General features: G+C 46.0%; 1 protein-coding gene and 1 long non-coding RNA gene across 9 annotated transcripts in view; one reads left to right on the forward strand and one right to left on the reverse strand.

The window, feature by feature from the left end:
- The window catches only part of LOC132214212 (uncharacterized), a 377,066-nt gene extending 362,042 nt beyond the window's left edge, over positions 1–15,024 (reverse strand). The window contains exon 1 of the long non-coding RNA XR_009448234.1: positions 14,881–15,024. This is a non-coding gene — a long non-coding RNA (uncharacterized LOC132214212). The remainder of the gene's footprint in view (positions 1–14,880) is intronic.
- A 6,778-nt stretch (positions 15,025–21,802) lies between these two features.
- The window catches only part of R3HCC1L (R3H domain and coiled-coil containing 1 like), a 71,165-nt gene continuing 69,934 nt past the window's right edge, over positions 21,803–23,033 (forward strand). For 3 of the 8 annotated variants that reach the window (XM_059661003.1, XM_059661008.1, XM_059661009.1), the window contains exon 1: positions 22,286–22,757. The gene's annotated coding sequence lies outside the window, so the exon portion shown is untranslated. The other 5 variants (XM_059661004.1, XM_059661006.1, XM_059661010.1 and 2 more) reach the window with 5 other exon arrangements.

Raw genomic sequence — 23,033 nt, forward strand, 5'->3', positions numbered from 1 at the left:
TGATTTTTAACAACGCAACTTCCCCGGACTCAAGCCAGTGCTGTTGGAAATGAGTCTTTGGGGTTAGGGCCTAGGGGACTGCATTTGAGCGAGCTCCCCAGGTGATTCTTATTCCCACTCAAGTTAGAACCTCTAGAAATTTAAATTACAAGGTTCCTCTGTTCTAAAATGGGGGGGAGAGGGGGTTACTGGATTAAGGAACAATTTTAGTTATTTGCAGTGATAAGTAGGATGGACGAGTGAGTAATCAACGTGTCTATGTAGAGAGGTTAGAGAACCCCTATTCCATGGCCTGCTACCTAGGCCACAGCCAAGGACTACACTGCAGCGGCCCTCCTGTCTGCGTGCTTACCTTCTTTCTCATCCCTGCCTCCCTCTTTCCCTTTCCTTTCTCCCTTTCCCTTCCTTTCATTCTTCCCGTCCCTTCCCTTTTTTTCCTTTCCCACCCTCTGTCTTCCCCTCCTCCCCCACTTTTCCTTCCTTCCTTCCCTCTTTCCTTCCTTCCTTCTTCCTCCTTTCCTTCCTTCCTTCCCTCTTTCCTTCCTTCCTTCTCCCTCCTTTCCTTCCTCATTCTTTCCAAAATCCCTTGGGTACCTGGGTAAATACATCATTGACAGTACATTCATTTGCACTTACCTAATATGCTTTTTTAAAGATGAAGTCTTCCCGGCTCCCTCCATCAGATGTGGGCATTTCCTGATCAGAACTCTCAGAGCACTTTGAACTTCTCTTAAGCCATTAATCATACTTTGCCATGTAGCATTTCTAGGTCTACTCTACTGTGTACCCCTGAGGGAAAAGACTATTTTATTCATTTTTATTCCCCCCTTTACAGTGGCTAGCATAGTGCTTTGTACATGTTAATAATGTATTTTACATTTATGTAGTATATACTGGTTTAATAAGTATTTTCGCAGATGTTGATGAATAGCAGACACTAAATAAGAATATGCTGAATGGATGAAGGGACAAATTCCTCTGTTATCCTTATCTTATTCTTGAGCTTGTCTTAGCTCCTTCCCAGAGGCAGGATTGTACAGTGGCACATTCCACTGACCTTGGAGTCAGAGGCTCGAGTCTGAAATCTTGTTCTACCTCCTAATAGCTGGGTAGCCTGGACAAGTTGTTTAACCTCTCTGAACCGCGACTTTATCTATGAAGTACACATACTAATGCCTTATTCTCATGGTTGGTGATAATTAAATGCAATTACATGTGAAAACAGCTGGCACGCAGCAGATAATTTAAAAATACTAGTTAAATGAAATTCTCCCCTTCCCCCAACCCTTTACCGTCACTAGACTGTCCCTCAGGACAAACACTGGCTTTTCAAATCCGTTCTCTCCAGATTTGTATGCTGTGTCTTGGTGCAGTGCATACAAAGATGTGCAGAATACATTTTGTGGCCTCTTAAAAATAGTCAATGTCATAAGGTGAAACACATATGGAGAACACTCAAACTGAAATGAACAGACTATGTTTCTCAGGATTCTTTGTTGTGAGGCCCATAGAACTAATTCAAATAAGTTTAAGGAGAAAAAAATTTATCGACTCCTATAATTGGGAAGTTCTAAAGTGGGTTTGGCTTTAAGCACAGCTGCATCCAGAGGTTAAAATACTGAATTCAGGATGCTGTCTCTTTTCCTGCACCTCTGAGCCCTGCCTCTATGGCTTTGGTCTCAGGCAGGATCCCTCCCATTGGTGGGGAGAGTGACTACTGGCTTACAAGCCAAAGGGGAGAGAGGCCCTTTCAATCTTTGTGTCCACAGGCAAAGCTCAGCAGGGTTCTCATGGACCCTGCTTGAGTCTTGTACTCACATCTGGACAAGTCATTGGGTCCAAACATTGTGCCAGCCTGGGTCACATGCCCATCCCTGTGGCCCGTAGGGGAGGACACAGTGGTTGACAGCCCCTCAGAGCACAGGAATGAGGGAGAAGTAGTTCCTCCAAAAGAAGGGGTGTCGGCCGCCAAAACCAACTTGTTCAGCGCACAAGTAGAAAACGTACCATTTCCCATAAGATGCTTCATGCTTACAACTGCCTACTTTGTATTATTTCAAGGGGCCAACTTCATCTACTCATTAATTTATTCATTCACGGTTATGGGAAAAACAGAACCATTTTGAGTGTGATCTAAGCCTCAGGCCCAGTGCCAAGGGTTGGGGTGAAGCAGTGACTGACAAGGACGAACACGGGCTTCCTCTCCTGGAGCTTACAGTCCAACGACGGATCTCAAACCTCTTGTCTGTCGCACGGACTGCTGCGGTTCCTAAATATTCTGCACTAAGTGTGACCCTCGGCTTCCAGGAACGATTTACAAAAGATTTTGGTTCTGGAGTCTGACCTGGGAGGAGTATCATTTTATCTGATTATCACCCACTTAGCACAATCAGTGTGTTGGCTGAATGGGCCTCCCCTGGCGGAGATCAGAAACTCAGAGATGGTGTGATGAAAAGCATGTAAGACTCTACACCATGGAATACTATGCTGCTGTAAAAAGGAAGGAACGCCTACCATTTGCAACAGCATGGATGGACCTGGAGAGCATTATGCTAAGCGAAATAAGCCAGAGAAAGATAAATATCACATGATCTCACTCATTTGTGGAATATAATGTACAACATAAACTGATGAACAAAAACAGATCCAGAGACAGAAAAGCATCGATCAGACCATCAAACCTCAGATGGTAGTTAGGGGAGGGTGGAGTTAAGGGGGAGAGATCAACCAAAGGACTTGTATGCATGCATATAAGCCTAACCAATGGACACAGACACCAGCAGGGTGAGGGCATGAGCGGGGGGAGGGGAGGGGGGCAGGGGGGGGGAGAAGGGAGGGTAAGGACACATATGTAAAACCTTAATTAATAAAGAAAAGAAAAAAAAGCATGTAAGGTCAGCTCCCTGAAGAAGCCTGTGCTCAGTTGGCGCAAGTGGAAGATTGAGGTGGTTTTTTGTTTTAGTAAAAAATTGTTCAATTGTGATAAAGTACAGAAAGCATAACAGTTAGCATTTTAGCCATTTTTAAGTCTGTGGTTCAGTAGTGTTTAGTGCATGCACATTGTGTAACCAATCTCCAGAACTTTATCTTCCAAAACTGAAGCTCTGTACCCATCAAACAACCCTCCGTTCTCCCTTTCCCCTGCCCCTAGCAACCACTATTCAGCTTTCTGTCTCTATGGATTGGGCTACTCTAGGTACCTCATGAGTGGACTATACAGTATTTGACTGGCTTAATAAATTAATTATTTTTTTCAAATATATTTTTATTGATTTCAGAGAGGAAGGGAGAGGGAGAGAGGGATAGAAACATCAAGGATGAGAGAGAATCATTGTTCCGCTGCTTCCTACACGTCCCCTACAGGGGATCAAGCCTGCAACCTGGGCATGTGCCCTTGGCAGGAATCCAACCCAGGACCTTTTAGTCTGCAGGCCGAAGCTCTATCCACTGAGCCAAACCTGCTAGGGCGACTGGCTTATTTAATTTAACACAATCTCCTCAAGGTTTATCCCTGTTGCAGCATGTGTCAGCATATCCTTTTTAAAGGCTTACAATATTGCACTGTATGTAAACGCCACATTACGTTCACCCATTTACCCATTGATGGACACTTGGGTTGCTTCCACATTTTGGCTCTTGTGAACAATGCTGCTGTGAACAGGGTGGGGAAATCGGTTTTGATGGTAGGAACCTGGGTGTTCGGGAGCTTAGCAGAATTCACATAAAGTCGGGCCGAGGTAGATCCCGGAACAAACCTTGTGTTCTCAAGAGCAGCGTAAGGCTCAGGGTGCCCTCCTCTGGGATAGGCTGGGGTTGGAGGAAGGGAGGGTGTCCTGGGACGGAGGAAGTGTGTCCACGTTTCAGGGAGAGGGCCCAGAAGGAAGGGGAATGCCAAACTATATCTTCCTCACAATTTGTCCAGCCCTGGCACCGATTTCACACTTTGTTGACCACTCTTCAGAACTCTTGTCAGGTCATGAGGGGTGACCCCTGAACTCTAGCATTGTACTAATTACTTAAGGAGAGATCTTTACTCAGTCTTCAAGACCCACCTCCTTCCTCTGCTGAGCCTTCCATCAAAGCTCTCCAGCAGCTGCTGGCCACCCAGGGTCCCTCCCCACCCCCACCCCCCCCACCCCAGCAGAGCTCTGTCTCCCTCCTCCGCCACCACCCAGCCCAATTACACTTTTTAAAAATTTTTATTTATTTTTTGCCAGAATTGCCTATATCTGAGTCAATAACTTATCTGTTGTCTATGCCAGACTGAGGTTTGGAGTCGGCCTTATGCTGAGTGCCTAGCGCTGTTCCTGGCACTGAAGAGGTTCAACGTGGCTTTCTTTGAAGGCAGAAAAGGAGGGTTACACTGATTAAACGAGGGGTCCTCAGTGATGCCCAGCATCAGTAGCCTGTTAGCTAGAGGCTGAGCCAAATAGAAGAAGAGTTTCCAGGGGACTTTGACATGGTGGCCGAAGACAAGGGAATTGCTTGTTGGAACTGGGTGACCCAGGAGCAGGCTTCAAGGTGCAGGAGATCAATACTGCTCCTTCCAAGAAAACAAACAGAATCGATGCCAGCTGCCCCAGCTCTCTGAGCAGATCTGAAAGCCACGGGCCCTTGGATGGACGTTCCATGCTGATTTTGCACACTGCAGCAAGGTGTCCCCGCTTGGGAAACTGGAAGACACTTTATTGTATTTCATACCTGCAATTGTACCTGGGCCACGGAAGGCCTCATAGCCAAACACACAGCAGCAGAAGAACATGCAGTTGAAGGGTTGAGAGAGTCCTGAGATATTGGGGCTGACTTTCTTGCTGCCATTCCCTAGTCCTCTACCCACAGCAGACATTGCCCATTGACATCCACACGCTGGCTTGCCGAGCAGAAATGCAGCCTCAAAATGTTCTCACCGTGTTTCAGGCTGCCCCTGCCAAACATTCATGGCTGGGACTTAATGTAAAAGCTTTGCCTCTCCTGAGCTAATCCAATATACCTTATTCCGGTAAGGCTCCTTTCTAAGGCTTTCTGGAGCCGATTCATTGTTGAATAGCTGGAATTGTTAAACCTCCAATTCAATTAAAACACATTGTGTTTCTATGCAGGAAAGGGCCGGGGCTAGGTGTTAAGAAGGTGCCTCCTTAAGCAGGTCAGAAATCTGCTCCTTGTCATTTCTCCCATTGGTCCTCCCCCTGCCTTCTGGACAGCACACAGTAAGGTTCTCCCTCTGTCCTGTGACAGCTCTTTCACACCTGAAGATGGCTGCTGTGCCTCCAATACCCCCACCCTCCCACCTTAGTCTTTCTTTTTTCCAGAGGAAATCTAAGTGTTTTCAGCCATTTCTTAATAGTATTTTGTTTGCAGACCCCTCAACGCTCTGGTTAGCCTCCTGTGACCATGCCCCAGCGGGTCTACATTCCTCTTAAATTGTGTTGCCCAGTATGTGCACAGTACTTCATTTGTGATCCTACTCATTCAGAGTACAAGCCAACACCAAGGGACATTCAGGTGAGTCTTGGGAGGTGAGGAAGAATTCACCAAGTTGACAAGGTGCATCAAGGTGCTTCTAGGCAGGGAGAACCTCTATGAAAGTGTGACCATGACTTTTTGGGGTAGAGCATGCAAATACTTGTATGGGCTAAGTTCTATTATTTTTTCATGACTTAACATTATTCTTAGAATTATAAAGGCTGAGAGTGTCAAAGCTCCTTAAAAGGCACAAACATCCATCTGATGATTAAATTGCCAGCTACAGCATTCCTTGTGAAAGACTGGAAGTCTCATTGTAATAGTGGTCATTTTCAGAGTTATTCCAGGCATTGTGTGCACCAGTAGACGTGCGTTCTCCACAGGAGCAACCAAGGTGGAGGGACAAGGACAAATAAACTCAGATTTTTGTTTCCAAGAAGACTACACTCTAGTGGGTGGAGGGTGCGCACACACACACAAAGTAAAACAAATGGTATAATAGAAGATGGGCTAAATATTGTGGAATTACAGAAAGAAAGGCAGTATTTCCAATGAAGAGAACAGAGATGGCTTATCCTGTGTCTAGCCAACAGCCAGAGTTATCTCTCTAAAAACCAAAGCAGATCACATTACTCTCCTGCTCAAAGCCTTCCTCTGAGACTTCCCAGCACACTCAGAAATAAACCCAAGGTCCTTACAGTGACACGTAGGATCCTACATGGCCTGGCGCCTGGCACCTAGCCACCTCTCATGGTTCACATGAACTCTTGCTCGCCCTTCCTTCCTTCCTTCCTTCCTTCCTTCCTTCCTTCCTTCCTTCCTTCCTTTCTTTTCTTTCTTCCTTTCTTTCCTTTCTTTCTTTCTTTCTTTCTTTCTTTCTTTCTTTCTTTCTTTCTTTCTTTCTTTCTTTCTTTCTTTCTTTCTTTCTTTCTTTCCTTCCTTCCTTCCTTCCTTTTCTTTTCTTTTCTTTTCTTTTTTATTTCTTTTCTTTCTTTCTTTCCTTTTCTTCTTCCTTCCTTCCTTCCTTCCTTCCTTCCTTCCTTCCTTCCTTCCTTCCTTCCTTTCTTTTCTTTCTTCCTTTCTTTCCTTTCTTCCTTCCTTTCTTTCTTTCTTTCTTTCTTTCTTTCTTTCTTTCTTTCTTTCTTTCTTTCTTTCTTTCTTTCTTTCTTTCTTTCTTTCTTTCTTTCTTTCTTTCTTTCCTTCCTTCCTTCCTTCCTTCCTTTTCTTTTCTTTTTTATTTCTTTTCTTTCTTTCTTTCCTTTTCTTCTCCCTCCCTCCCTCCCTCCCTCCCTCCCTCCCTCCCTCCCTCCCTTCCTTCCTTCCTTCCTTCCTTCCTTCCTTCCTTCCTTCCTTCCTTCCTTCCATATATTTTTATTGATTTCAGAGAGGAAGAGCGAGGGGGAGAGAGATAGAAACATCAACTATGAGAGAGAATCATTGATCGGCTGCTTCCTGCATGCCCCCCACTAGGGACTGAGCCCTCAACCCGGGCATGTGCCCTTGACCAGAATCGAATCCAGGACCCTTCAGTCCACAGGCCGGTGCTCTATCCACTGAGCAAAACTGGCTAGGGCTGCACTTTCCACTCTGATCATACAGACCTCCTTACTGTCCCTCCAACCTGCAGGTTCCTACCTTAGGGCTTTTAGGCTGGGTGCATTTCCTCAGGCCTCCCATGGCTGGTTCCCTCACTTCATTCAGTCTCTGCTTAAATGTCAGTTTTACAGAGAGACCTAAAGTCTACCCCAGCCTCGATCTGTCACTTGCTATCCTCTTACCCTGCCTTATTTCATAACATTTATTACTGCCTGAAATTATCTTTACATTTATTTGTTAATTGACCGTCTCCCAGTAGAATGCAAGCTCTGTGAAGGCATGGGTTTCATCTGTTTTGTTCCTGTTGTATCCCCAGTGCCAAGAATGGGCCCCCTGGCACATAATAGATACCAAATAAACATTTGTGGACTGAACTGGTGAGTTCATCTTCTTGACAGCCTATTCTAAAATTATAGCAGATATTAACATTTGGTGTACTTGGCTATATTTTATAGAAATAAACCTAATCTTTTTGAAAATGAGGCCAAATGTGGTATTTCCTACTTTTCACGATTTCTCAAAGATTTTGACTGTGGGTCTAAGGTCTGCAAATTCTTTCAGCTGTCTGGGGGATTTTCCATCTAGGTCTAGGGACTAGACAAATTGCATGCACAGAGGACTCACGCCCAGCATAAGAGTTACATTCTCAAGTCAGCATTGAAAGCTAAAAGTGACATGTCCCCAAAATTGTCCTTGAATATCCTTAGCAGGGCAGCAAATCACTGATTCTTAGTTGTGCATCCAAGGAATTGGTTTGTTTGCATTAGGAGCCCCGCAGTATGAAAAATGATCTCTGAACACCCAACTCACTCTTAGCTGCCTAGCTGCCCTTCCTATGGGGGCATTTGGAAGCTGACTCTAGTGAGTCCTGGAGCCAGACTAACTTTGAATCCTGGCTCCATCACTTACTTACTAATTACAGGCAGTTACTCAGCCTCTCTATGCACCAGCTTCTTCATCTGTAAAGTGGGATCATAATAGTACCTGCCTCATGGGGTTATATTGGGGACCAAATTTATAAATCCACGAAGGACCTTAGGCTAGCACTTGGCACATAATAAGTATTTGCATTGCTATTACCAATTATTTTATTATCTCCCATCTCATGTTCACACTGGGGCATATGCTCAGTGGGCGGAAAGGCAGGCAGAATGCTCTAGAGTACTTAAATTGTAACTGCTGGCTCATTCTCTCCAACTCTCTTTGTTTCTCTCTTTCCCAAATGCCGACGGTAGAATGTGTGACCTCACTGTAAATTGCTGAGGTCCTTTCCTTCTGCTGGAAAGAATTCCAGCTATTCATTCTTCTATGATTGGCATACAATTTCTAGTTTGGACACCTTTGTAAAGACTGGAGAAGATGTGAAAACAAATATGGAATAGTTTGACCTCCTCCTCTGTGTACACACACCTTCCATAGACAATGGGTTTAGCCTTTGCTTGAAGTTCTTCCCCAGACATCACTGTTGAGTCCCTCGGGTTGCTTTTAGCGTTTCCTGGAGCACTGTCTTCTTCTCTAGCTTCTGCTTTTTGGGCACTATTCTTACAGATTCATGTGCTTCCCTTTCTTTCAGTATTGAGAAAGAAAAAAAGTCGGAAGAAAGGCAACACTGCAGAAAATTTATGAAATATAGCCAGCCAGTTTTTGGGTTTTTTTAAATGTGAAGAACAGAAAAGAGAGAGGAGGCCTGAGGAGTTGGCATGAGGAGAAAGGAGCATTTGTTGTTATATACGGCAGAAGCGGCTGTCCTGCTTGCAGTGATGAATTTCCCGAGGCCAGAGCTGCAGGAGACTTGCAGGGGTCTAGGGAGCAGTCCGCACAAGATGCCAGCTCACTACCGGGAGGCAACTTTTGACCACACCTGACAAGTTCAGGTATTACACGTATTTGTTTTTCTTCTAAGTCCTGGGACAGAATTCCTTAGTTCTGAGCTGATATTGAGAACAGTGAGGGGATCCTTCTAGAACAGTGGGTCGCGACCCCTTTGGGTGTTGAACGACCCTTTCACAGGGGTCGCCTAAGACCATCGGAAAACACATATATAATTACATATTGTTATTGTGATTAATCACTATGCTTTAATTATGTTCAACTTGTAACAATGAAAATACATCCTGCATATCAGATATTTACATTACAATTCATAACAGTAGCAAAATTACAGTTATGAAGTAGCAACGAAAATAATTTTATGGTTGGGGGTCACCACAACATGAGGAACTGTATTAAAGGGTCGCGGCATTAGGAAGGTTGAGAACCACTGTTCTAGAAGCACTCAGGAAGTGCCAGATATTATTACTATCATCCTTGGGCTCAATACTCCATTCAATCATTCATCCAACAAATATTTACTGAGCTCTTATGTTCCAGGTATGATGCAAAACATTGAGGATAAAAAGATGAAGTAGGCACAGTCTCTTCCCTTAAGTTGCTTATGTCTAGTGAGAATGAGAGGCACAAACAGATGACCCTCCTACAGCAGGGTAAGCGCAGAGTCTCAGGCTGGGGGCCTCAGGAGCGGTCCCCAGGCAGCGACCCTAGGAAGTGCCAGGAGAGGGGTGAGAAGCTGAGACAGAGAAGGAAAAGAAATCAAAACAGGGTGTGTTAATGAGCAGGTGATTGCTGTGTGCAGCTGGAGCTCGGTCCCATTGGGGAGTGCTCAGAGCAAGTGCAGAAGCTCTCTCATCTGAGGGTGAGAATCTGACAATTGCCCATGAACGCCCACCTTCTGGCCTGCCCTGACGTCTGGCCGAGCACATGCAGGGCTATAGGCAGTAGAAAGTCATGGGTGTGTAGGAAATGATGGTGCCAAAGGATGTAGGCAGAGCACTGGCAGTGTCTATTACATGTACTCATAGGAACAAGCACAGGGCACTCCGGGGGCTCCAAGGGGGAGCTCCCAGCTCAATTTGGTTGGGTCCAAGAGGCCTTCCTGGAAGAGGTGACCATTGAGCAGTGTCCTATGGGATGCCTTACACCAGAGATGTTTAGCAGTGGCACAGGCTGATGTCTGGCCACACTAAAGATTTTGAACTGAGAGTTTGGCTAAAGTTAAATCAATTTCTACCTATCACCTTGCCTATATGGTTTTGGAGGATGAGAGCAGGATAAGAATGCAAATGGCTGCCATCCTCACAGTGCTATCTTCTGCAGAATTGAGAAATGAGAGGGAACAGCAAGCCGTAAGCTTATGTTTGCTTTTTGCGAAGAAAAAAAAAAAAAGTTCAAGGGCTTTTCTGGGTTCATCCAAAACCGACCCCAAGTTTCTGTCTTTTGTGGGTTAGGTGCTTCCTCAGAACATCCTTCCTTCCAGAGCTGCCATCCACAGCCCTGCCCAGCCCCCACATGCTCGCTGCACTCACTGCTCCTTCATCAGCACCACCTCCCAATTAGACCAAGGATGTGGCAATCGGGCTGCCCAGAATTGCTCTCCCCACCTTCAGCTTGTCCTGAGCAGAGTTCAGATTGCACATTTCCCGACACTCAGAGAGACCCATTAATATTTAGCATGTTACATTTCCAGAGCACTTTGCTAACACGAATTGATCTTTCCGGCACCCCCTTGTGAGACAGCTCAGTGCTGCTGGCCCTACGAGGGACATCAGGCTTTGGAAAATCAGCTACTTACTTAGGCAAGAGCCACTGCTGGTGAGTGATAGATCCAGATTAGAACCAGTCGATGACACCAGTTGTCTGAGCCTCCAGACAGAACTCCAGAACACTCCCGCCCTGGAATAAACCCAGCCTTCGGAAGATTTAAATAGAATGGGTTTGTTATCTTTAAATCTGGACCGTTTACAAACCAGTTGCCATTTTTTGGAAATGCTTATTATGTACCTGGAATGGGGCACTTTACATAGAATGTATCACTTAGCAATCACAATCCTTGCCCACCTGCTGTGATGTTGCCACTATTATTATTTAATGCATCAGAAAACCGAGGCACAGAAAGATAAAGTATCCTGCTTAAAGTTGCACAGCTAGTAATTGGAAGAGCGAGGATTTAAACCCAAGCTATTCATCAGGGATCAGGTCAAATAGAATTACTCTTTGTGAAGTTCTATCTATTCCCAAGTAATTCATCAGATGCTTTGCTACATTATTTTTGGAGGTCAGGGAATTGGGGGGCGAGGAATGGGGCACGGAGAGGTGCTGTCTGCAAAAGTGTTCTTGAGGAATGAGAGTGTAAACTAAAGTTATTGGTTACTTGATTTCCTCTGATTTTACCCTTGGCTCCCCGTTCCCACCCCTGCTTTAAAGAACAAAGAGAGGACTAGTTCATCCAATAAGTAAGTGTGGGGCCCATATGCCATGAATGGTGCTTGGTTATGACACCTGCCATGGCGGGGTAGAGGCATACACACAGTTACGATTTGGTGGGAGCTCTCTAACCAAGGATTATTGGGAGGAGGAGGCAGAAGTAACTTGTTCGTCTAGTAAAGTGGGGGGTGTTTTGTGGAGGCTGCACATCCTGAGGCAGGTGTTAAGGAGGTCGATATCAGGGCATAGATGATGCCATGCTGGAACCCAAGGTCCAGTTCTAGATACCTGACTGGTTCAAACAGAGCGCAACTGTGAGATTCAAATTGGCAGAAGTTGCTACATTATTTTATTTATTTTTTAATTAAATCTTTATTGTTCAGATTATTACAGTTGTTCCTCTTTTTCCCCCCCATATCTCCCCTCCACCCGGTTCCCACCCCACCCTCTGCCCTTACCCCCCCCCACTGTCCTCATCCATAGGTGTATGATTTTTTTCCAGTCTCTTCCCGCACCCCCCACACCCCTTTCCCCCCCCACCCCGAGAATTGTCAGTTCACTCCCTTTCTATGCCCCTGATTCTATTATATTCACCAGTTTATTCTGTTAATCAGATTTTTTATTCACTTGATTTTTAGATTCACTTGTTGATAGATATGTACTTGTTGTTCATAATTTGTATCTTTACCTTTTTCTTCTTCTTCCTCTTCTTAAAGAATACCTTTCAGCATTTCATGTAATACTGGTTTGGTGGTGATGAACTCCTTTAACTTCTGTGAAGCTCTTTATGTGATCTTCAATTCTGAATGATAGCTTTGCTGGATAAAGTAATCTTGGTTGTAGGTTCTTGGCATTCATCACTTTGAATATTTCTTGCCACTCCCTTCTGGTCTGCATAGTTTCTGTTGAGAAATCAGCTGACAATCTTATGGGTACTCCCATGTAGGTAACTGACTGTTTTTCTCTTGCTGCTTTTAAGATTCTCTCTCTGTCTTTTGCTCTTGGCATTTTAATTATGATGTGTCTTGGTGTGGTCCTCTTTGGGTTCCTTTTGTTTGGGGTTCTCTGCACTTCCTGGACTTGTAAGTCTATTTATTTCACCAGGTAGGGGAAGTTTTCTGTCATTATTTCTTCAAATAGGTTTTCAATATCTTGCTCTCTCTCTCTTCTTCTGGCACCCCCATAATTTGGATGTTGGTACGCTTGAAGTTGTCCCAGAGGCTCCTTACACCATCTTCATATTTTTGGATTCTTTTTTCTTTTCCATTTGGGTGTTTTTTACTTCTTTGTATTTCAAATCTTTGACTTGATTCTTGCGATCCTCTAGTCTGCTGTTGGATCTCTGTATAATATTCTTTATTTCAGTCAGTGTATGCTTAATTTCTATTTAGTCCTTTTTCAAAACCTCGAGGGTCTCACTAGATTTATTGATGGTCTCAAATTTATCGGCGGTTTCTAGAAAATTCTTGAAAAACCTCATAACCGTGGTTTTGAACTCTATATCCAGTAGTTTTCTTTCCTCCATTTCTGTCATTTGTGACCTGTTTCTTTGTCTCCGCATTATGGCTGCTTCCCTGTGTTGATAGGGTGGCTTTTCTGTGTTAGTTGTCCTATAGGACCCAGTAGCTCAGCCTCCCCAATTACCTGAGGTAGACACTCTTGGTGCACCCCTTTGTGGGTTGTGTGCACAGTCTTGTTGTAGTTAAGCCTTGATTGTAGTTGGTATCACTGGGAGGAATTGACCCTCCAGGCCAATTGGCTCAGAGAATCAGCTGTGTCTGTGGTGGGAGAATTTCTGTGCTGGAGTCACCCTTATGGGGCAAGACTTGCTTCAGTGGGGCTTTGGTGCTCACTGAGTCTGCCCCCAGAGTGTGTCCCTTATGCATCTGAGGAGTTGTAATCTGGATGGTCCCACTCTGACCACTGGGTACACTGGCACTTGGATCTCTAAGGAGGTGCTAATTTAGCCTCTGCCTGAGGCTACCCAGCAGGAGCTATGAAGAGATCTGCAGATTCCTCTTCTTTGTTTGGGGTTTGGAGGTGCCCAGATGAGGCCCAGCTTTGCACTTTACTTCTGCACCTCCTCTGAGTCTCAGTGTGCTTTTCTTTTTTCTTCTAGTTGTAGAATTTCCACTCAGCCAGCCTTCCTGTGGTTCTGGATGATGTCCGTTTTGTCTTTTAGTTGTATTTTTGAAGTGGTTGTGCGAGGCAGCAATTTCAGGTGTTTACCTATGCCGCCATCTTGGTTTCTCTACACTATTTTAGAGTTACCTCTCTAAGGAGTCAAGTTGTTCTCAGATCATGAGGACTATGGGCATAATATCACCAAGCTTTCCCTCCAGTCAGGCATGGTGGCATTAGATAGTTTAGCTGTACAAGTCCTGACATCAAGCGATGGAAACTAGTGGTGGGAGGGGAATATGTGTGTGTGTGGTGGCAGTATGGTGGTGGGGTGCTGGCACAACTCACAGCTGCATAAGAGCTTCAGATGCTGTGACCTCACAACCCAGAGAGTCAACCAAAACAATAGTTGTGTCCATGCCCTCTTGAAGGTAGCTTCACCTAGAGTTGAGAGAGTTCTCTGGCTCCTAATTTAGGCTTGGGGGCCTGGAGTCATTGCTGCTCATGAGTCCTCTCTCCTGCTTTTTCTGAATTAAATGGGAGCTGTCCGTTGATACCTTGCCCTCCTATTGTCCTAAAAAGTCTTATGATTCCTCCAGTTGATGCCCAAGACCCATACAATTCTGGATAGTAGCACTTTATGAGGGAAAGGTCAAAATACCCTAAATCTCAATAAAATGTGGATGCTTCTGTGCTTATTGGCTAAAAATCACAAAAGCAAAGAAATTTCAAGTGGGAGGGACCCATCAGGGCTCACATTTCCAAGGGGCAGGCTCGTTTAGTCCCTCTCTCCTGGTAACATTTTCTCCTCCATCTTCCATGCCAACCGAGTAATTGTGGTATTATATTGGGAGGCTATTAAAGCTCCGAGGAGATTGTGAAATGCCCCCCGCAGGGTTTTTCTCTTATATATGCCGTGTTCAAACTGTCTACTTTGAAGCTAGGCTGAGAATCATTAAACAGACAGGTGACATGGAGTCCCTAAGAGTCTGAAAACCAGATATCCTCCGTTAATTATCCCAGGACTCCAAAGGATCACACTATTAAAACAGGTAAGCTGGCGTGAGAGGTGGTATAATTTAGTGGCTGAGAGCTCAGACTCTAGAGCCAGACTGTTTTGGTTCAAAACTCAGGTTTTTCACTTATTAGCTGCATAGCCTGGGGCCTCTGTTTCCTCCAGTGTAAAATGATGGTAATAACAGATTGTACCTCGTACTGTTGTGCAAGGATTGACTCAGATGGGACATGTAAAGGGCTTAGCACGGTTCCTGGCACACATTAAGCACTTGTTAAATGCTATGGTTTATTAAAGGGAGAACCTTTTCCTCCTCTAGGGCATTTCTTTCTCTTCCTTATGTCCTTGACCGCTATGGTTGGGAGTTCAAAGGCAAAACAGCTTGCACATGGGCATTATTCCTCCCCCTCTCCATTGCCTTAAACCAGTGGTTTTCAACCTTCTGGCCCTTTAAATACAGTTCCTCATGTTGTGACCCAACCATAAAATTATTTTCGTTGCTACTTCATAACTGTAATGTTGCTACTGTTATGAATCGTAATGTAAATATCTGATATGCAGGATGGTCCTAGGCGGCTCCTGTGAAAGGGTCGTTCACCGCCAAAAGGGTCGCAACCCACAGGTTGAGAACCGCTGCCTTAAACCAACCTATCACCATTTTTATCCAAGAGCTAAGGTCCCTTTAAGCAGCCATTCCTTATTTAGTCTATTTAAAAAAGAAAAGATCCTTCGGTTTCATGTTCCTTTATTGTATTTTGTAAGGGACTGAGCACATACTGGATACTGTGTAAATGTGAAATACTCTAACAATAGTAACCGAGACAGATGAGAAACTCAAGGAAGCAAAGTCACCATTTTGAATTTAGCGTTTTATTGATGGGCTGAGTGATTTGGGAGAGACAATGCGGCTCCAAAGCTAAAGAGCCCACAGGGATTCAGAGGGCAAAGATCTGAATTTCAGTCACAGCAGCAGGTCTGGTGTCCCCAGGCAGGCAGCTTCCTTCCCCTGGAACTCAAATTCTCCCCATGCATACTGGGCTTAATGCCACAAAACCATCTCTCAGGGATGTTAAGCCAGGGCTGCCATATGTGGTTGTGCAGACTGTGCACTGCACAAGGATGCCAGCTGCAGAAGCAAGTGGGGGCATAACGCAGCCCAAGCTTGCTCATTGATCTGTGCACCCTGGAGATGGGCTTGTCTATCTGGAGGAAGGGGCACTTTTTTCTCATTTGCATGAAGATACTATATGGGCTAGTGGAGGCCCTGTGTGAATGAAGAACACAGAGCTTAGCACATTGAATGGATGCCTTCACTCAGCACAGTTATTCAACACCTACTATGTGTCAGGCTTTATTCTAGGGGCGGCAGACATGGAGATGAATATAAACAAGTTCTGCCCGTGGGTCTTTTCTCCTTCACCAGCCCGTTCTCCCCTACATTCAATCACCAGCAGGTCCTGCTGGCGCTGCAAAATATTTGTCAAATCCACCCATTTTGTTTTAACACCAGCACTTTGTGTCATTCTTTCTTACTTAGACTAATGCAGTAAATGGGCTCCCACTTCTACTCTGGCCCTCCAAGCAAAAGCAGAGTGATTGAAATGTGGATCGGATAACACCACCCCCTTGGTTGCTCTAATTTAATCCACAGTCCTCACCATGGCCTTAAGGTTGTGCACACCTGACTCCAATTACCTCATGTCATCTGGATCACCTAATTGACACTCCTGCTATCTGTATTAGGGTTCCCCAGAGAAACAGAACCAATAGGAGATATATATATATATATATACATACATATACATACATATATATATATATATATATATATATCCTATATGATTGTTTTAATACATAAACACAAACACTACATATGTTTATCTAAATAGGATATATATCCTATTATATGTATACTGGTGGCCCGGTGCATGGATTCATGCACATTTAATTAATTAAAGGAAATTAATTTGAAGAAATATTTTAATATCGCTGTTTGTCCTTTCTCTATAATAGAAGTGTCAACCAAATTCACAATCGACAATGACAGATGGAAACACACACGTGTGATTGGCCCCAGAGAGAGCTTTGTATATAAAGAATAAACTTGCTTAATTAGACCTGCTTTCTGATTTAGCTAAACTTTTTCCAACCCAGTGAAGCACCCCAACTTCTCTTTCAGGTAATTGTAAGCAATACAGCAGTAAATATCAACATGAAGCAGATTATTATTGTAGATCTCAGGGAGAACAAAGGGTGAAATATTTAACAGTATTTTCAGTGTTTGACTATATTCTGTGCAGTGAGAAAACCTGAAGTCATTTTCAACTTCCTCCATTTCTTACTACTTTTCAGTTGGGTCAAGTTTTTAAACTTTCTAAATCTCTGTTTTCCGGCTAATGAAAAGAAAATTGGATTCCACTGAGTCTCCTATTAACCTGCTTTAGGACTTCTGTGAGGATCAAATGAGATGAGGCATGAGAAAACACTTCACAGACTTTTGGTTAAAGTGTAAAATGTTTGCACCTGGCTATAAAGCAAGTCGTGTTCCTGGGCTGAAGAAACTCCAAGGAGGCTAGTCCCTAGGACAGTGGTCGGCAAACTGCGGATCGGCAAACCCCGGCTTGCGAGCCACATGTGACTCTTTGGCCCCTTGAGTGTGGCTCTTCCACAAAATACCGACTTCTGTGCATGGGCCACGAAGTTTCAATCGCACTGTACATGCATGCCCACACGTGGTATTTTGTGGAAGAGCCACACTCAAGGGGGCAAAGAGCTGCATGTGGCTCGCGAGCCGAGGTTTGCCGACCACAGCCCTAGGGAGAGGAAGCCAGGCGTTGCTACATGATGTCATTACCTGGTACCCACAGCCACCATTTCTGGGCTGGGCTGGGCTGTGGGCTGCATTTTGCACCATGGGGTCTCAGCAGTGTCAGCTGTGATTTGGTGAGCTGTCGCTCTGGGGTGGTGTTGGGGCCTGTGTCCCACTTGGGGGAAGCTAAATGTTGGTTTGTCGGTGCCAGGTCCGTGGTGCCGTTTCTGTGTAAATGACCAGTGTGTGTCACGACATCTCCTGCGTTGAGTGTCTGCCCCCTGGGAATCAGTGCACATCATAGTGACTGGTCGGAAGGTCGGACACTTAGCATATTCGCCTTTTATATATATATAGATATCATATATATATGCTATATCCTATATACAGGATATATATTCTATATATGTATGTATATACAAAAGGAGATTTATTTTGAGGAATTGGCTCATGCAGGTGTGGAGGCTGAGAAGTCCCACAATCTGCTGTCTGCAAGCTGGAGGCCTAGGAAAGCCAGTGGTGTAATTCAAGTCTGAGTCTGAGGCCTGAGAACCAGGGGAACCAATGGGATAAATCTCAGTTCAAGGACAGGTGAAGGCTAACAGACAGATGTCCCAGCTCAGGTACACAACCAAGAAGGGACTGAATTCTCCCTTTTCCTGATTTTTACTCTATTCAGGCCCTCAGTGGATTGAATGGTGGTGCCCACTCATATCAGAGAGGGGAGCAATGTACAGTTGACTCTTGAACAATATGGGTTTGAACTTCACTGATCCACTTATACTTGGATTTTTAATAAATAAACATAGAGTCAGCTCTCCTTATTCCGGAGTTTCATTCTGCAGATTCAACCAACCACCAAGGATCTAAAACAGTATTTTTTGATCCGTGCTTGGGAATCCACAGGAAGTGGGGCTGACTGTTTGCATTATCCTATGCCATTTTATATAAGGGACTTAAGCACCGATAGATTTTGGTATCCTCGGGATATTCTGCAGCCAGTCTCCCATAGATTCTGAGGGAGATGACTGTGAGACGACGGTGGATGAGTCAAAAGCTGTACATAGATTTTCCATTGCACAGTGATTGGCTCCCCTAACCCTTGTGTTGTTCAGGGGTCACCTGTACTTTACTGATTCCACCAATTCAAAAGCTAATCCCATCTGCAAACATCCCCAAGTACACACGCAGAAATAATGTTTAATCTGGGCATTCTGTGGCCCAGTCAAGTTGACACCACATAAATTTAATGATCACACCATGCCGGCAACACTGACCATTCTGTCCTTCAAACAACCTAGCTCTTTCTTTGTATAGTCTGATCCATTTGGCTGGAACACTTCCCCCCTGGTTCTCCTCTTGATTATTATTTTTTCCATCCTTTGTTGCTCAGTGGAAAGATCACTGCCTCAGAGAGCTTACTGGACCACCCTGTTAGTTAAAGTAGATCACCACTCAATGCCAGGATGTTCTATCACAAAGCAGCCAGGCTGAATTTGTATGTATAGAGTTCTTTATTTTCTGTCTTATCTGCTAGATTGTAAGCACCATAACAGTAAGAACTATGCTTGTTTGTACTCCACTGTATAACTCTTAAGCATCTTGCTAGTGTCTGGTACATAGTAATAAATATCAATAAATATTTGCTAAATGAAGTTGTCGTAAGGAATTCATCTAATAGAGGATTCATCACCACAATACAATGAAGAGATGTGTGTTATGACAAAGGCAGTGTTGCCCTGGCAAACTGACTCTCAAAAAAAAAAAAAAAAAGCCCTAATTTGCCATTTGCTGATTTCCATGGTGGTATAAATACTCCCATCACAGCTGATTTCAAGCCACCAAAGGTAAGAACTGAATTGCAAAATTCCTGAGAGCTTAAATTGGCTTTTCAAAGTTGATGCGAGCTGGCTCCAGCATATCAATGAAAGAAAGGTCAGCATGGGTGCAATGATTACCCAGGAAAGAGGCAATAGTTCACCCTGGGGGAGCTCAGCAAAGACTTCCTGGAGGAGGTAATACTTGATCTGTGTTTTGGATGATGGGTGTGTTGGCTCACGTTCTATGCCACTTAAACTGGCTAATGTGCCGGGGTCCAACCCCAGCGGGTCCAGGGGTCCCCAAAGGTGTGGACGGAGTCGGCGAAGAAGGAATGACACAGGGACTTCTCCAGCCAGGTTTGGTCACCAGGTTCAAGTCAGGTTCTCCTGCCAATCTCTGTAGTCAGGTTCAGTCCAGGATCCTTTGCCATGTTCTCTCGCTAGGCTCCATCTCCAGGCTCTGAGGCCAGCCTCTGTCCAGGATCCCCTGCCATGCTCTCTCACCATGCTTTGCCTCCAGGCTCCGAGGCCAGTCCCTGTCCAAGATCCTCCGGCATGCTCTCGCCAGCGAAGTTCTTCTGTCTCTAGAGAACGTTCTGTGTAGGTTCTGTGCCTAGGCTCTGTCTCTCTTGGTCCTGTCTTCCAAGCCCTGTGTCCTTAGTTCTGTGTTCTGAGTTCTGTCTTCTGAATTCTGTGTTCTAAGTTCTGTGTTCTTCTGTCTTCTGAATTCTGTCTGTTGTTGTCTTGTTGCATCTGTATTTATACCAGTTGATTCTAATCCTGTCAATTTCTATTACAAAGGTTAGGGCGTTTCTTATCTCCATTCCAGGGAGTAAAGATTATGTAGCTTAAGCATGATTGTTTGTAGTTAAATTGATTAACTTCCCGCCTGGCACTTAGTTAAGGAGTTTCATCCCCTCCCTAACTTCAGGGGAAAATCCCTACTTGGGGATTCAACCTTTCTCGGAGAGGTGACCTTGGTTAAAACACAGTGCCAAGAAGGTGAGCAAACATATTAAGAACCGTATGCTATATTTGCCAGGTCCCTTGAAACAGCAAGGATGGACCGGCTCCCGGCACTAATGTAGCCCTGCTCTCAGTAGCCCACATTTAACCGTCCTTGGCTCCCCTACTCAGCTCACCTTTGCTGGGCTGGGAGTTATCACCTGACAGTCCAATCCTCAGAAAATCCTTCTATATGGCAGGTGTTCTACTGGGTTTGCTTTGAATCCAACAGAGGAGAATAATGTAGAGTACACTTAGTCACGGGAGAAAGGGAAGGGTTTTCCAAACAGAGGGACAGCTTGTGCAAAAGTGAGAGAGTGAATGCAATGCAGCAGTTTGGTAAATCTCGATGTGTAAGGGAGGGAGTGGAAGGAGACTACCTCCTGACAGGCGATGTTGATAGGCTGAGGAGCATAAAGCGATTCCCAGCCTGGGCAGAGGAAAAGGGAAAGACTGCTTACTTTTCCTGTATAATTCTTACCACAGCTGGTAATTGTGGGCTTTTGTTGTTATTGCTGGGTCTCATTTTTGGTATGGAGTCATTTGATTAATATCTGTCTCTTCCAAGAGACTGTAAACTCCACAAGGGCAGGGACGGCCTTGCTTGCTGTTATTGTTACGCAGCAAAAATACAACCTTGTTGAATAACTGAATCATCTGGGGAATTTTTGAAAAAAAAAAAAAAATGCCCCTGCTTACCTACCTCACAATAGGGTGTGCTATAATCTTTCTCTGAACCTTCCAACCACGGTATGGGGGGGTGGGAAGTAGTAGAGCTGACTTCCATATGTTGCAAAAGCCACCCCAAAGGATTCACCCCTGTTCCCCTTCTCAAACTTAATCAAGTGGATCCTTTACAAGATTTTACCCAAAAGGTGACAGGAGTAAAATGTTCCTTTGCATATATGGGCCCGATGGTAGTAGGGAGGATTGGATAGAGGTGCTAAGGAACTGAGGCCAGCGAGGAAGACCGTGCATGAGTAACCAGGTAAGAAATAATGCAGGTCTGAGTTAAATCACTGGCAGTGGGTGTGAAGAAGGAAGAGGTTCAAGAGATGCTTGGGAGGTAGACTTGGTGACTATTCGGGCATAGGTGGTAGAGGAAGTGAGAGCGAGGGAGGAATCTAGGTCGAAGGTGGGAGTTTCACTTTTGAAATGTCTGTGGGACACGGATGAGGAGGGGTCAGTCTATGAAGTTGGGAATACAAACATCCAACTCAGGAGAGGCGGGGCAGGAGCCTCCCCTCCCCCAGTGCAATACCAAGAACTCTGGAGAACACTAATATCTGAGACGGGTTAGAAAAACAATTCTCGGAGCCTGAGAGGAAGAAGGAAAACCTGACTAGTGTCAGAAAATAAGCGAAAAAGAATGTCCGTCCAGCAGCGTCAAATGGTGCCTAACGTTTAAGTCAGAGGACCTGAAACTATCTCTGATGAATTTGGCAACAAGGGCATTTTCTGTGGAGGCCGAGGACGAAGGAGGAAGTGGAGACAGCGAACTTAGACTATATTTTTCAAGAAACTTGGCTGTGAAGAAGAGGGATGGTATGACTGAGTGGGATGGGAAGAGATTCGAGTTCCTTTGTAGCTGAGCCCAAGGGTAAGAGTTGAGCGTAAGCACCTTCTCCACCTCTTCATTTTGCTAGCCCCGCCCCCCCACGTGACCCGTGGCAGCCGACGGCCCGGGACTACATCCCCCAGAAGGCCCCTCGGCGCGGGGCGGAGTCGAGGCCTGGCGCTCGCCCCCGAGGCGCCGACGGAAGAGCCAGAGCTTCGAGGAGGAGGCGGCGGAAGCGGAGAGCGACGGCGCGCCCGGTAACTAGCTGCCCCGAGCCCTATCCCTCCCTCCGTCTCTCCTTCCCTCCCTCCCTCCGTCCTTCCCTCCCTCCCTCTGCACCCTGAGCCGGGGCTCGTGGCGTTCCCTTCTCCCCTCACTCCTGGGACGGGAGTTCCTTTCTCTTTAGTTTGCTACCGGTATTTTTTCCTCACGTGACACGCAGGGCGGGCCCCCGCCTGGGGCGGAGGTTACTGGGCAGCTCCCGCCCTTCGACCCCCGAGGGACTGGGGTTGCGGGGGACCCTACCGTCCTACCGAGGCCCTTTGGCTCTGCCTGGGGGTGCGTGCCCGCTGAGGGCCCTCGCCCCAAAACTCCCTGTAGCGGGGACGTTCTTTTCTGGGTTTCAACAGGTACTGAGTGGGTCCGTGGCCACTCGGGGGCCCGGGACCGTGGGCCGCAGAGGCCGTCGGGAGACGCCCCCGGGCCGTGAGCGGTGTCCGGGGTGCGAGCCTGGGGAGTGAGTCCACTCCCTCCGCTGCCCGGGAGCCGTGGGCTATGCGCTGGGAGTGGGCAGTCGGGGCGGGAGGAGGCACTTCCTGGTTTTCCGGGGCGGCCCTCGGGACACCCTGTGCCGGAGCGTTAGTTTTCCTCAGCAGTAAAGCCGCCTCTCGGAGTGGCGGAAGGGGAGACCCCCAGGATGGGAGCCTGAGGTCCGGGGGAGGCGCCTAGGTCTCCACTTGCCGGGCCTGTGGTCCTTGTAGCCCGTTTCCCGCAGCCCCGGCCCGGCTTCCCTCTGGGAAAGCGGGGACCGGAGCCCTGGCCGCCCGCCCGCCTTCCAGTGAGAGAGAGCCCGTGTCCCAGGTGACCGGAGCCTCCCGTCGTTAAGTCCAGGTCAGTGGCATTTTAAAGTCACGTTCGTGTTTTTTCCTAAACCTGGAACAGGGTCATGCTGTGGAGGAAGATGAAATGAGTTAATAAACAGGTGGCAGCGGGTGCCTTTAGAAATGAAGGTGAGCCGTCCACGTGTGCTGATGCCCTGTTCCCGGGGAGGAGGTGGTGTCAGGGCCCCGCCTGTCACCTGCGGAGTCAGTTTTTAAACTTCGTCTGGATTTTAAGGTCCGTCAGGACCTGGACACGTCCCTCCCCCCAACACAGACACACCTGTCT

Source organism: Myotis daubentonii, chromosome 13 (genome assembly GCF_963259705.1).
Source record: "Myotis daubentonii chromosome 13, mMyoDau2.1, whole genome shotgun sequence".
Taxonomy (NCBI): Eukaryota; Metazoa; Chordata; class Mammalia; order Chiroptera; family Vespertilionidae; genus Myotis; species Myotis daubentonii.